This window comes from Pelobates fuscus, chromosome 13 (genome assembly GCF_036172605.1).
Source record: "Pelobates fuscus isolate aPelFus1 chromosome 13, aPelFus1.pri, whole genome shotgun sequence".
Lineage (NCBI taxonomy): Eukaryota > Metazoa > Chordata > Amphibia > Anura > Pelobatidae > Pelobates > Pelobates fuscus.
In genome coordinates this window covers 49,317,133-49,330,209 of record NC_086329.1, presented here as the reverse complement: position 1 = coordinate 49,330,209, position 13,077 = coordinate 49,317,133, and the positions used below count along the sequence as shown (strand labels likewise).

General features: G+C 41.6%; 1 non-coding gene across 1 annotated transcript; it reads left to right on the top strand.

Annotated features, from left to right (window-relative positions):
- Positions 1 to 12,535: 12,535 nt before the first annotated feature.
- LOC134584170 (U2 spliceosomal RNA) lies at positions 12,536 to 12,729 on the top strand. Its single transcript, XR_010086480.1, has one exon. It is a non-coding gene; the product is annotated as a U2 spliceosomal RNA (small nuclear RNA).
- Positions 12,730 to 13,077: the final 348 nt, after the last annotated feature.

Here is a 13,077-nt window from a genome sequence, read left to right as displayed (position 1 = left end):
GGGTATGCCCCACCGAGGCATTATTGCCTTGAAGACTTCTGAACTTATGAAGTTTGCATTCTCCTGGCTTATTCTCAATCTGCTTAGATCCCTAAGCAGATCGAGAATTATTCTCGATCTGCCCTTGGACCTTGAAGATGTTTCTGAGCCAATAACATAAGAGGTGACAGCTCCTTTAATAGAAGTTTGCTTCATGTCCCACCTTGGTGGTTTACATCAGAAGCCACTGCCCTGTTGTCTGTCTGAATCATAATCCAAACCTTCTTCACATACGGGAGAAAAAATTGAAGGGCCATGAGAATAGCTCTTAGATTGGAGTGCATTTTTCTCTCTTTGTTGGACCACTGTCCCTGCTTCTTCCAAAGGGTAACCCCGACCAAGATTCTTCCGGTTTGTCAACCACTTAATCTGATCTTTTGTATTCTTGAGAAGAAATATCTTTTGATCCCAGTCGGGTCTGTCCCTGTTGAATTGCCTCAGAAATTCCATCTGAATAGGTCGAATTTCCCAATGGGCCTATCTCACCAGCCCTATTACAGATGTCAGGAATCCCAAGAGGCTCATATAATCTCTTGCAGAAAGGAACTGATGAGCTTGTATGTTCACAATCTTCACTATTCTGTCTGGAGATAGAGATACTGTTGCTATAGACGTATTTATCACAGCACCCAGAAAAATGATCTGTATAGAAGGTATCAGAGAACTTCTTTCTGAATTCAGTATCCACCCATGTTCCTGAAGACAGAGTATAGTTGCTTGTGTATGAAGTAATACCTCCTGGACAGAGGATCCCACTATCAGTATGTCGTCCAGGTAATGGAATATCTCTACCTTTTGTAAACGTAGGTAAGCATTCAAATTTATAAGAACTTTTGAGAAAGTCCTTGGAGCCAGACTTAGTCCAAAATGAAGGCCTCTGAACTGATAAAGTTTCTGCGTTTTTGGATTTGGGGGAAACATTATGTGAGACTGGTGAATGGGGATCTGATAATATGCGTCTTTGAGGTCTATAGACGGAATCCATTGCCAGTATAGTATCAAAAATAAAAAAGGGAGATTGGGTGACATCTTGAATGACTTTAAATTGGTGTTTAAGACTTTTAGGCCCAGAATCAAAGATAATCTCCACCTTTCTAGAGGCTTTGGAGCCAGAAAGATTGTAGAATAATGGCCTTTGTACCTTTATGCCTTTGGAACTTCTACAATATATTTTTGTAGAAGCAGTTTCTTGATACACTCTTTCAATGCAACTTCTTTTATTCCTCTTGCAACTCGAGAACGCTTAGACTGGTTGTGGGAACCGCAAAAACTCTATGTGGTATCCTTCTTTTATTATTGACAAAACCCAGGAGACTGAGATGATTTTGATCCAGACAGGGTAGAACTTTTGAAGACAAAGCCCTTGTGCAAGCTACAGTCAAAGCCATGCTCTTAGCCACCATCTTAGTGATATCATGTGATGCCTCCGAACAAAATTCAGTAGCCAAGCTTTCGATTAGATGTTCCCTGCAGACACTAGCTGCAATGTCCTCTTCCAAGTTCTCTAGCCATACCTTCAAGGCTCTAGAAAAGGGAAGTTAAAGCAACAGTCGTGTGTGCTTTTATCATGGGTCCACTTAAGTATGCCATCGAATCTACTGGTATTGTAGTCTTTTTGGCCATATGGATAACAGCCGCATCAATCCAAGATTTTGAATCCACTGGAGAATAGGGATAAACTCTAGCTGTGTTATTCTTCAGGGTAGCTTTTTTTCTCGGGTCTACTCCATTCTTGAGAGATGACTGAACCAGAAAGGTAGGTCTATTGGACCGGAGATCCTCAAAATACAAAATCAGATTCTAGGACATCCATTTCCTCAGCAACAAAATCAATTGTTCTACCGATCTAGAGTCCAGAGATCTAGACAAATGTTCAATCTCCTCATCCTTTTAATCAGAGACAAACAGGACATCCGAATTATCTTTAGACTCAGAAGTCCTGGATTCATGTCTGAAAAGTCTGGATACATTTCCCTGAAGTGGATTTAAATCCTTCAGCTATAGCCTGGGAAATCCATTTTTTTAAGATCTTCTTCAGGTGAATCCCTTCTACTACATTCTCCAGCAGCATCTAATAAGCATGACCTGCACAACTTATTTTCCTCCATAGCAATCCCACTGCAATTCATACATCTTTTGGTCTTTTCTTAATATTTTCTAGGAGAAGATTCCAGTGCTTTGATGGAACTGTAAAATAGTAAGGCCTTATAAAAATATATTACTGGCTTGTTTGGCACTCTTTTATGATCCCCCAATAAAAACTTTGAAATTGGCTCACCTATTTCTTCTATCTGAATGTCTGGAGGCAGAGGGAGAAGCCATACAGGGAGTGCAGAATTATTAGGCAATATTTTATTTTTATTGTATTTTTGAGGATTAATTTTATTATTGAACAACAACCATGTTCTCAACGAACCCAAAAAACTCAATATCAAAGCTGAATATTTTTGGAAGTAGTTTTTAGTTTGTTTTTAGTTTTAGCTATTTTAGGGGGATATCTGTGTGTGCAGGTGACAATTACTGTGCATAATTATTAGGCAACTTAACAAAAAACAAATATATACCCATTTCAATTATTTATTTTTACCAGTGAAACCAATATAACATCTCAACATTCACAAATATACATTTCTGACATTCAAAAACAAATCAGTGACCAATATAGCCACCTTTCTTTGCAAGGACACTCAAAAGCCTGCCATCCATGGATTCTGTCAGTGTTTTGATCTGTTCACCATCAACATTGCGTGCAGAAGCAACCACAGCCTCCCAGACACTGTTCAGAGAGGTGTACTGTTTTCCCTCCTTGTAAATCTCACATTTGATGATGGACCACAGGTTCTCAATGGGGTTCAGATCAGGTGAACAAGGAGGCCATGTCATTAGATTTTCTTCTTTTATACCCTTTCTTGCCAGCCACGCTGTGGAGTACTTGGACGCGTGTGATGGAGCATTGTCCTGCATGAAAATCATGTTTTTCTTGAAGGATGCAGACTTCTTCCTGTACCACTGCTTGAAGAAGGTGTCTTCCAGAAACTGGCAGTAGGACTGGGAGTTGAGCTTGACTCCATCCTCAACCCGAAAAGGCCCCACAAGCTCATCTTTGATGATACCAGCCCAAACCAGTACTCCACCTCCACCTTGCTGGCGTCTGAGTCGGACTGGAGCTCTCTGCCCTTTACCAATCCAGCCATGGGCCCATCCATCTGGCCCATCAAGACTCACTCTCATTTCATCAGTCCATAAAACCTTAGAAAAATCAGTCTTGAGATATTTCTTGGCCCAGTCTTGACGTTTCAGCTTGTGTGTCTTGTTCAGTGGTGGTCGTCTTTCAGCCTTTCTTACCTTGGCCATGTCTCTGAGTATTGCACACCTTGTGCTTTTGGGCACTCCAGTGATGTTGCAGCTCTGAAATATGGCCAAACTGGTGGCAAGTGGCATCTTGGCAGCTGCACGCTTGACTTTTCTCAGTTCATGGGCAGTTATTTTGCGCCTTGGTGTTTCCACGCGCTTCTTGCGACCCTGTTGACTATTTTGAATGAAACGCTTGATTGTTCGATGATCACGCTTCAGAAGCTTTGCAATTTTAAGAGTGCTGCATCCCTCTGCAAGATATCTCACTATTTTTGACTTTTCTGAGCCTGTCAAGTCCTTCTTTTGACCCATTTTGCCAAAGGAAAGGAAGTTGCCTAATAATTATGCACACCTGATTTAGGGTGTTGATGTCATTAGACCACACCCCTTCTCATTACAGAGATGCACATCACCTAATATGCTTAATTGGTAGTAGGCTTTTGAGCCTATACAGCTTGGAGTAAGACAACATGCATAAAGAGGATGATGTGGTCAAAATACTCATTTGCCTAATAGTTCTGCACTCCCTGTACTAATAAGAAGAAACTATTATTATAAGAAAGAAAACCAGTAAAGAAAAAAGAGAATGAAAGGAAACTAATTCTTGATATTTCTCTTACCTTCCCATCAGAATGAATTGTTTGGGGAGCACTTTCCAATAGCAGGGAAAAAACAAACGAGCGCCAGAACTACAACACAGTAGCAATTTAGAATTTCGCGCCATATCCTTTTAAATCCTACTTACCACAATTATGCCCATGCTCGGAGACTACTTTAACCTGTAAGTCAAAGTCCCCATTTCCCCGGACTGCAAAGCGCACGCCGGAACTAACCAGGGCGCCCGATGATGACGTAATCTTCTGATACTCCCTGCTGACTTAAGCACCGCTCTGCGGAATTGGCTCGAAATGAAATAACTGAGAGGCTTCCTGTTACAGATAGCCACCACTCAGTGGTATAATAGACCAGGAGAGAATGCCCTCACAGCCTAACACCCATAAGGTTACTGTACGAAAAACTATAGATGGCTACTATGTTGCCTTACCTGTTGTCATAATGTTCCCCCCATAAACCGGAATAACAATGAAAAAGAGGGGCACACTCCACCAATCAGAATTCCCTGGTTACAAGACAATATAAGGGAATGCTGAATTGTAATTTATAAACTCTAAGGTTCTCCAAAAAACTTTGCCTCCTATGGAAAATAAGCAGAAAAAAATCACTAAATTCCATAAATAGGGAACAAATAGAAGGGGATTATTAAGGATAACCGACCCCTGTATGTAACATAACTTAGTATCATTATAAGGTATTCTTAAAAGCATACAAACCCCTGATACCAAACTTGTCATTTTTCACAGGTATCCACATGAGGTAGCCAATGATTCGTTTTGTAGAACAGCATGCAAACTGTACCCACCAAACTCAGTAATCAGGCTGCACAGGCAGAACTAACTGAGTTCTTCAGATGAAGAGAGGCTGAACTTCATCTGGTAAACCCACGGTAAACATGGGAGGTTGCCAAAAAATAAAAGTAATCAGAATAAAATTCCTGTTGTCTGCTGAGGACAGAAAAAAGACTGAGGTATGGAGGGAGGAAGAACTGCAGTCTAGTTAATTGTTTAATTGTTCTCTGTCCTGATCCGGCTGAGGGTGGAGCTACCCGCTAAGTGATGCTGTCATGATTAGACAGGAAAACCCCTTTCTCCTTCATGAAATAGTCTTTGTGTCATAAAACCCTTGAAAGAAGAGGTATTGAGAATATAAATTTGCCAGTTTTTCGCTAGTATTTTTCTCAGATAAATGTACATTTTCCCTTGTCGTATCTAAGCTATAGTTCAGAACAAGATTTGTTTTTCTACAAATTATTAATATTTCAATCATGCACATAATAAAATGTTACAGCATTACAATAGAAAGACCTTGTTGTGTGAGACGACTTTGATTGTGAGTGAAATAAAGCATATCTCTCATAGCATTGCAAAACTCAAAGTGTATTTGGTTTTACAAACGAACAGAAAAAAATAGAAGGGAAAAGAGTTAGCCCACAAGAAATGTAATAATAATATATAAGCTGTCATGTGATTTGGGAGTGGGGGTGGAGAGGAAGAAGGGTTGCATTACCCTTGTCAGGCAGGTAGTGTTTGCTAGATTGCTACAAGACATATGTAGTAGTTTGTCATGAGCAATCCATGCATCATTTCCTTGTAGTGTGTGTGCATTTTCAGATTGACCACATCGGTTGCATTTGAATTGAAAGAGGGAATCTGTGGAGGCAATGGACACAGTCGCGTGAGGGGTTTAGGCATTGAGGGGTGCTTTATGTTCATTTACAGAGTGGGAAAAAATGTGTTGGGTTTCATTTATATAATGGTCACAGTAGGACCATGCGTATTTCCAGAATTTACCAGGATACATTGCTGTGTGGGCCGTAATTTCATACATTTGTATGGATGATATTTGGGCAATACACTCATTTAGTGATGGAGCTGAGTTTTTCAACCAATTTCTGCTAATAATCATGAGGGCTGCTATTAAGTACTTATACTAATTATTAAGTACTCATGCCATTTAGGTATAGGTCTCGGCAGGAGTAGGAGCAGGCAAGTCTCCAGGGAGCTTGGTAAATTGTTAATCGTACAGTCCTGGATCAGTTTGTTTATATCTGCCCAGTATCTAGAAAGATTTAGGCAGGACCACCAAACACGGAGCATGGAGCCCATGCCCGATTGGCATCTCAAACACTTGTTTTACGGTTTTGGGGGTCACAATGATTCAGTCTGGTGGGTATCATGTACCAGAGGTAGAGGATTTTCCTTGAAAACTTCACATGAGCGTTGCAAAGGGTTAGGTGTTTATGCGCATAGTATAGATATTTATTTTGGAGATCTGCGAATTTGAGCTTTAAATCTCTTTCCCATTGTCACAAAGGGCAGGGTGGTGTCAGTTAATTCATGGTAAGCTTCCAGGTATAGCATGGAAATATTTTTTTTACTGTTTTTTTAATTTAAACAAGCCATTTCTGACTCCGGCAACCATGTGCATTGGATGTATTTCTCACATGGTTTCTGTGCCACCAAGATTGCAATTGCATATATGAGAATTTAGCTATATTAGAAACATTGTATTCTTTTTGTAATGTGTGAAACTCCCAATTAGTGATGTCCCGAACGGTTCGCTGGCGAATAGTTCACGGTGAACATAGCATGTTCGCGTCCGCCACCACGGGCGAACACAAGCGATGTTCGGTCCGCCCACTATTCTTTATCATTGAGTAAACTTTGACCCTGTACCTCACAGTCAGCAGACATATTCCAGCCAATCAGCAGCACACCTTCCGTAGCAGACCCTCCCACCTACTGGACAGCATCCATTTTAGATTAATTCGGAAGCTGCAACCATTTTATTTTATTTTTTCAAATTTTTTTTTCAGTGCATATAAATGTTACAAGCAGATACTCCCCCCATACACTCTGTTACTGCACATACTCCCTCCAGACACTCTGTGTTACTGCACATACTCCCTCCAGACACTGTGTTACTGCAGTTACTCCCTCCAGACACTCTGTGTTACTGCAGATACTCCCTCCAGACACCCTGTGTTACTGCAGATACTCCCTCCAGACACCCTGTGTTACTGCAGATACTCCATCCAGACAATCTGTGATACTGCAGATACTCCCCCCAGACACTCTGTATTACTGCAGATACTCCCTCCAGACAGTCTGTGTTACTGCAGATACTCCCCCCAGACACTCTGTATTACTGCAGATACTCCCTCCAGACACCCTGTGTTACTGCAGATACTCCCTCCAGACACCCTGTGTAACTGTAGATACTCCCTCCAGACACTCTGTATTACTGCAGATACTCCCCCCTGACAGTGACACAGAGCAGAATAGGGATTGTTCCCCCTACATAGGGTCACTTGGCAGATATGGATTGACACCTATCCCAAGGATCCCTGATACACACTGACACAGAGCAGAATAGGGACTGTTCCCCCTACATAGGGTCACTTGGCAGATATGGATTGACACCTATTCTAAGGATCCCTGATACACACTGACACAGAGCAGAATAGGGACTGTTCCCCCTACATAGGGTCACTTGTCAGATATGGATTGACACCTATACTAAGGATCCCTGATACACACTGACACAGAGCAGAATAGGGACTGTTCCCCCTACATAGGGTCACTTGGCAGATATGGATTGACACCTATCCTAAGGATCCCTGATACACACTGACACAGAGCAGAATAGGGTCTGTTTCCCCTTCATAGGGTCACTTGGCAGATATGGATTGACATATGAGGGGGGGTCCTCAGGGACCCTGATACACACTGGGGGGGACCGACTGTCCTCTCCCCGCCCCCACCCCTGTGTGGTGGGTGGGGGCCTTGAAAATAATGAGGGGGCTAGACCTACTGTCCTTCCCCCGGCCCCCACCCCTGCATGGTGGGTGGGGGCCATAAATCGCAATGGGGGAGGACCCTATTCTGCTCTGTGTCAGTGTGTATCAGGGATCCTTAGGATAGGTGTCTGGTGTATCATGGTCTCTGAGGATAGGTGTCAATCCATATCTGCCAAGTGACCCTATGTAGGGGGAACAGTCTCTATTCTGCTCTGTGTCAGTGTGTATCAGGGATCCTTAGGATAGGTGTCAATCCATATCTGCCAAGTGACCCTATGTAGGGGGAATAGTCCGTATTCTGCTCTGTGTCAGTGTGTATCAGGGTCTCTGAGGACAGGTGTCAATCCATATGTCAAGGTGTCAATATGTCATAAGTCAGGTGTCAATCCATATCCATTGTGATTTAGGAATGTTAGGTGATTTCTGCCCTTTATGGATTAAAACCAGACTCTGCATCAACTGTGTAATTTTCCATGGGAGTTTTGCCATGGATCCCCCTCCGGCATGCCACAGTCCAGGTGTTAATCCCCTTGAAACAACTTTTCCATCACTTTTGTGGCCAGAAAGAGTCCCTGTGGGTTTTAAAATTCGCCTGCCCATTGAAGTCAATGGCGGTTCGCCTGGTTCGCCGGTTCGCGAACGTTTGCGGAAGCTTCCGCTTGCGAACCTAAAATTTTGTGTTCGCGACATCACTATTGATTATTTGTGTAAATTGAAAGAATTAGGTTGGGATATAGAGAATGAGTTTTAAGAGGTGAGAGAAAAATAGGCATAAATGTTTGGAGTAAAAAGGTAGAAAGATTGTGTTAGCTTTGAAATTGAATGTTTTAGAGTGCCGAAAAATGCACAAGATTTGTTTTAAGAAAGTGTATGATTGTAGAAAAGGTATGGAAGGAGTATTGAATAGGGATGGTGTAGTATTAAATTTTATTAAATGTAAGTATTAAATAGTGTTAAATGTTATTAAATTTAATAACTGATTTTGAATGAAGTAAAAAAAATTATGAAGATCTATATATGGAAAAAAGAGTGATGAGAGTTTGGAAAAAGAGATGAAGTAATGAGAATGGTGTAAATAAGGATTATGTCGACAATTTTTTTGAGAACTAGACATGTGCAATTCGTTTCGGCCCGAATACGAATTTCTGTAAATTCGGACATTCGGGTACTTCCGAATGTCAGAATAGCCGAATTGCCAAAGTGACGAATTACCGAGGTTCCGAAGTGGCCGAAGTTCCGAAGCACAGTATTGCCTAAGTACTAATATACTTACCCAGTGGAAGAAGAAGAATGTTACACTGTATACAATTTTAAATAAAAAGTATACAAACATAGCCAGGATTCAGCTGTAAGCATTTGTAACACTTACAACAATCAAGTAACATACATTCATATAAAATGTAAGTTACTTGGCCAGTCAGTGTAATGACAGGAATGAATAAGTAGATAACTCCCTAATTCCCACGGTATTAGGGAGCTATCTACTAAAAGGCTGAAAGACCTGAAAGATTACTTAGTATTAGTAAATTATGCTATACCGCGAGTAGGGGCATGTCTATTAGACAGTGAGCAGCCTCTGGCCTCTGGCTGCTCACTGTAAAAAAACAAAACATCCCCCCTCCCCCTCCTAACCTGAAGGGGGGACCTATTGCCCCCCGGCCCCAACCCCTGAACAGCGGGTGGGGGCCCTAAAGTAAAATAAGGGGGGAGGACCTAATGTCCTCCCCCTCGCCCCCACCCCTGAGCAGTGGGTGGGGACACTAAAATACTAATTGGGGGGGACCTAATGTTCTTCCCTTCTCGCCTCCACCCCTGAGCAGTGGGTGGGGGCCCTAAATTAGAATGAGGGGGGAGGACCTAATGTCCTCCCCCCTGGCCCCCACCACTGAGCGGTGGGTGGGGGCCCTAAATTAGAATGAGGGAGGAGGACCTAATGTCCTCCTCTCTGGCCCCTACCCCTGACCAGGGCTTTTTATTTGGCCTTTTTTGAGGCTGAAAAAAGAAGATTTTAGAAGAAAGAAAACATCAAATGGTAAGTTTTTTTTTAGTTTTTTTTTAAGTACTTTAGTTAAATGGACCCCTCTCATTATTTTTAGGGTGGGGGGGGTAGGGGTTAATTTTTTTGAGGAGGGAGGTGACTAGGAGTTTGTGGGGGGATATTTTTTTATTTAGGGCCCCCACCCACCGCTCAGGGGTGGGGGCCAGGGGGGAAGACATTAGGTGTCCGCCCCTAATTAGTATTTTAGGGCCCCCACCCACCGCTCAGTGGTGGGGGCCAGGGGGAGGACATAAGTTCTTCCCCCCTTATTCTAATTTAGGGCCCCCACCCACCGCTCAGGGGTGGGGACCAGGGGGGAGGATATTAGGTCCCCCCTAATTAGTATTTAGGGTCCCCACCCATTGCTCAGGGGTGGGGGCCAGGGGGGAGGACATTAGGTCCCCCCTCATTCTAATTTAGGGCCCCCACCCACCACTCAGGGGTTGGGGCCAGGGGGAGGACATTAGGTCTCCCCCATTCTAATTTAGGGCCTCCACTCACTGCTCAGGGGTGGGGGCCGGGGACGACGACAATAGATCCCCCCGCATTATTTTACTTTAGGGCCCCCACCCGCTGCTCAGGGGTGGGGTCCGGGGGAGCAATAGCAGTCACTGGCTGCTCACTGTTTAATTTCATTTTTACTTAGTATTAGTAAATTTGGCTGAAAGACCAATTTAGGTCTTTCAGTCTTTTGGTAGATAACTCCATAATACCGTGGGAATTAGGGAGTTATCTACCAAGCGGCTGCAAGAGACGTCCCGAAGTCTTGACGTCCCGAAGTCTTGACGTCCCGAAGTCTCGACGTCCCGAAGTCTCGAAGTTGCTGAAGTTCCGAAGTGTCGAAGTGCCGAATTGCAGAATTTCGGAATGCCGAACCGAAAATTTTTCCCATGCACGTGCTTATTGAGAATGCGTATTATAGGGTAGCGCATGATTTTATGTTTCAAGTCTTAGAGAGAATGGGGTTACCTGGAAAAATTATAAATTGGATAAAATGTATGTATAGAGATATCGAAAGTGTTGTGCAAGTTAATGGTTGGTTAACTTAAAGTTTTAAAAAGTGTGTTCTGGAGTCAGACAGGGATGTCCCTTGTCCCCTATTATTTTTATTTGTGTAATTGAACCTTTGCTGTGCAGTTTAATGAATGATAAGATTGTGAGAGCAGTTGAGATTCCTGGGAGCAGTGGAAGATGTATTAAAGTGATTGGGTATATGTATGATGTCACGGTTATATGTAGATCACAGGCAGGTTTAAAGAGGGTAAAATTGTTAACCCGAAATACACACGCCATACAAAAGATTTCCACAAATTGGAATAAATGTTAATGCAAGGCTTTTGGAGTAGCCATATGGAGAAAGTTGTGAAACTATGAGAAAATGGAGGTATGAATTTTCCGGATGTGGAAAGATTTTTAATGGTGCACTATGTAAGAATGTGTGTTAGGATTTGTAAAAAGGACACTTTGATAGCATGTATGTTTAAATATGCAGCTGGTATGTGTTTGAGGAAGTATGGTTTGCATGCCTTTGATCGAATGTGTTTTAACACTCCATGGTTTTATAAGCAGATTGAGGTATGAATTGCAAAATGTGTCATGGGAGAATTGAAGTGAAAATACAAGTTTTAAAAAAAAATTAAAAAAAATTGAATGACAGGACCTGTAAAAGGGAGTGATGGATTCACTGAAAAAATAAGTAAAGACATATGGAAGAGACTGAGTGGCATAGAAATTTTAAACAGATAAAAAGATATATAGCATGGATGGCGTACATACTTATCTAGCTACGAGAGAGGTGCAGTATGGAAGAAGATTAGTGAGAACAGATGTATCCGAGGGAAGATTGTGGAGATAGAGAATGTGGTGCATGTATTTTTGTATTTTGGAATTGTTGTTTTGTGAGACTAGTTTTGAAAAGATTGTTGAAGTTGGTGGTTGGTTTGACAGGTATTTCTGTGTTTTCATTTGATGTGTTTTATTTGGTACAATAGAGAGAGTGCTGTGGATTATTATGGCTTGTATAAAGGAAACATTGTGGGATGATCGAAATTTGTTAGTTTTCAGACATGAATGTTTAACAGTGGTTGCATGTGTACGAATGGTAAGAGGGAAAATTGATCTGTAGGAATGTTTGAAAAAATGGAGAAACGGATTCTGAATGCGTATGGAAGACGAAAAAGTGGAAAAAATGGTGTGCATAAAAACTAGGTTTGATGATTTGGTTTTTGTTATTGTTTGAAGAAAAAAAGGGAATTTTGAATATTTTTGTTTCTAAATAATATGCATATTGTTTTTTCTTTAGGGAAAGGGTTTAATCAAGAAAATTGGTGGATATTGGGATTGTTTGGGTGGTGGGTTATGTGGAATTGCTTTAATTTTTGTGTAAATAATTTATAAAAAATAAAACAAATGGTGGGTTGTGTGGAAAATCTGTAAATATTGTTTATATCTTATGTAAGATTTTGAAAAATAGGGGTAAGTATGACTGGATGAATGCATGTGTCTTAGGAATTTGGGTTTGTATAATTTTGCAGTGGTTTTTTGTTGGGTGGTTTGCTGTGGCTTTGGGAAGGTGGTGGGTTGTGGTTTGCTGTTATTTTTGAGGGATTTAACTTTTATTATTATTATTTTACTGCAAGAATCATGAGGATGTTACCTGAGAGATTCCTTGAATGTCATCTGAAGGAAATGCTCTGTGACTGAGTGGTTAAAAAAATAAAAATAAAAATCTGTTCTTATCAGTTTAATATCTGATACGTCCCCTATCTGGGGACCATATATTAAATGGATTTTTGGAACAGGGAGATGGAAGAAGAGCTTGCTCTGTCCACTCCACGCATTGACCTGGTATTGCAGTACCTCCAGGACCGGTGCACCTCTCTTATGCTGGTTAAAAAATAGATTGATCGATTGAAAAAAACAAGTCTAAAAACAAGCAACTAGACTATTACTTGGTGGGAAAGAAATGCAGGTATCCTGAAAACAAAGGAAAAGTTGTTCTCCCTCCCTGCTTTCTCTGTCTAAGTGCATCTCTGCCTCCCACTGTCTGCGGCATGCCTGAATGAAGCCCGGACAAAAAGCATTCCTTGAATTATGGTCACTTGTAGCAATGTTTGTTAACTTATTTCATTTGGATAGCTTGTCTGATTTTTATCATGTTTGTGCAGGAGTCAAGTTTGTTCAACAGACACCATGTAATCAATGTTATCATGAAAATCTGTGTACATGG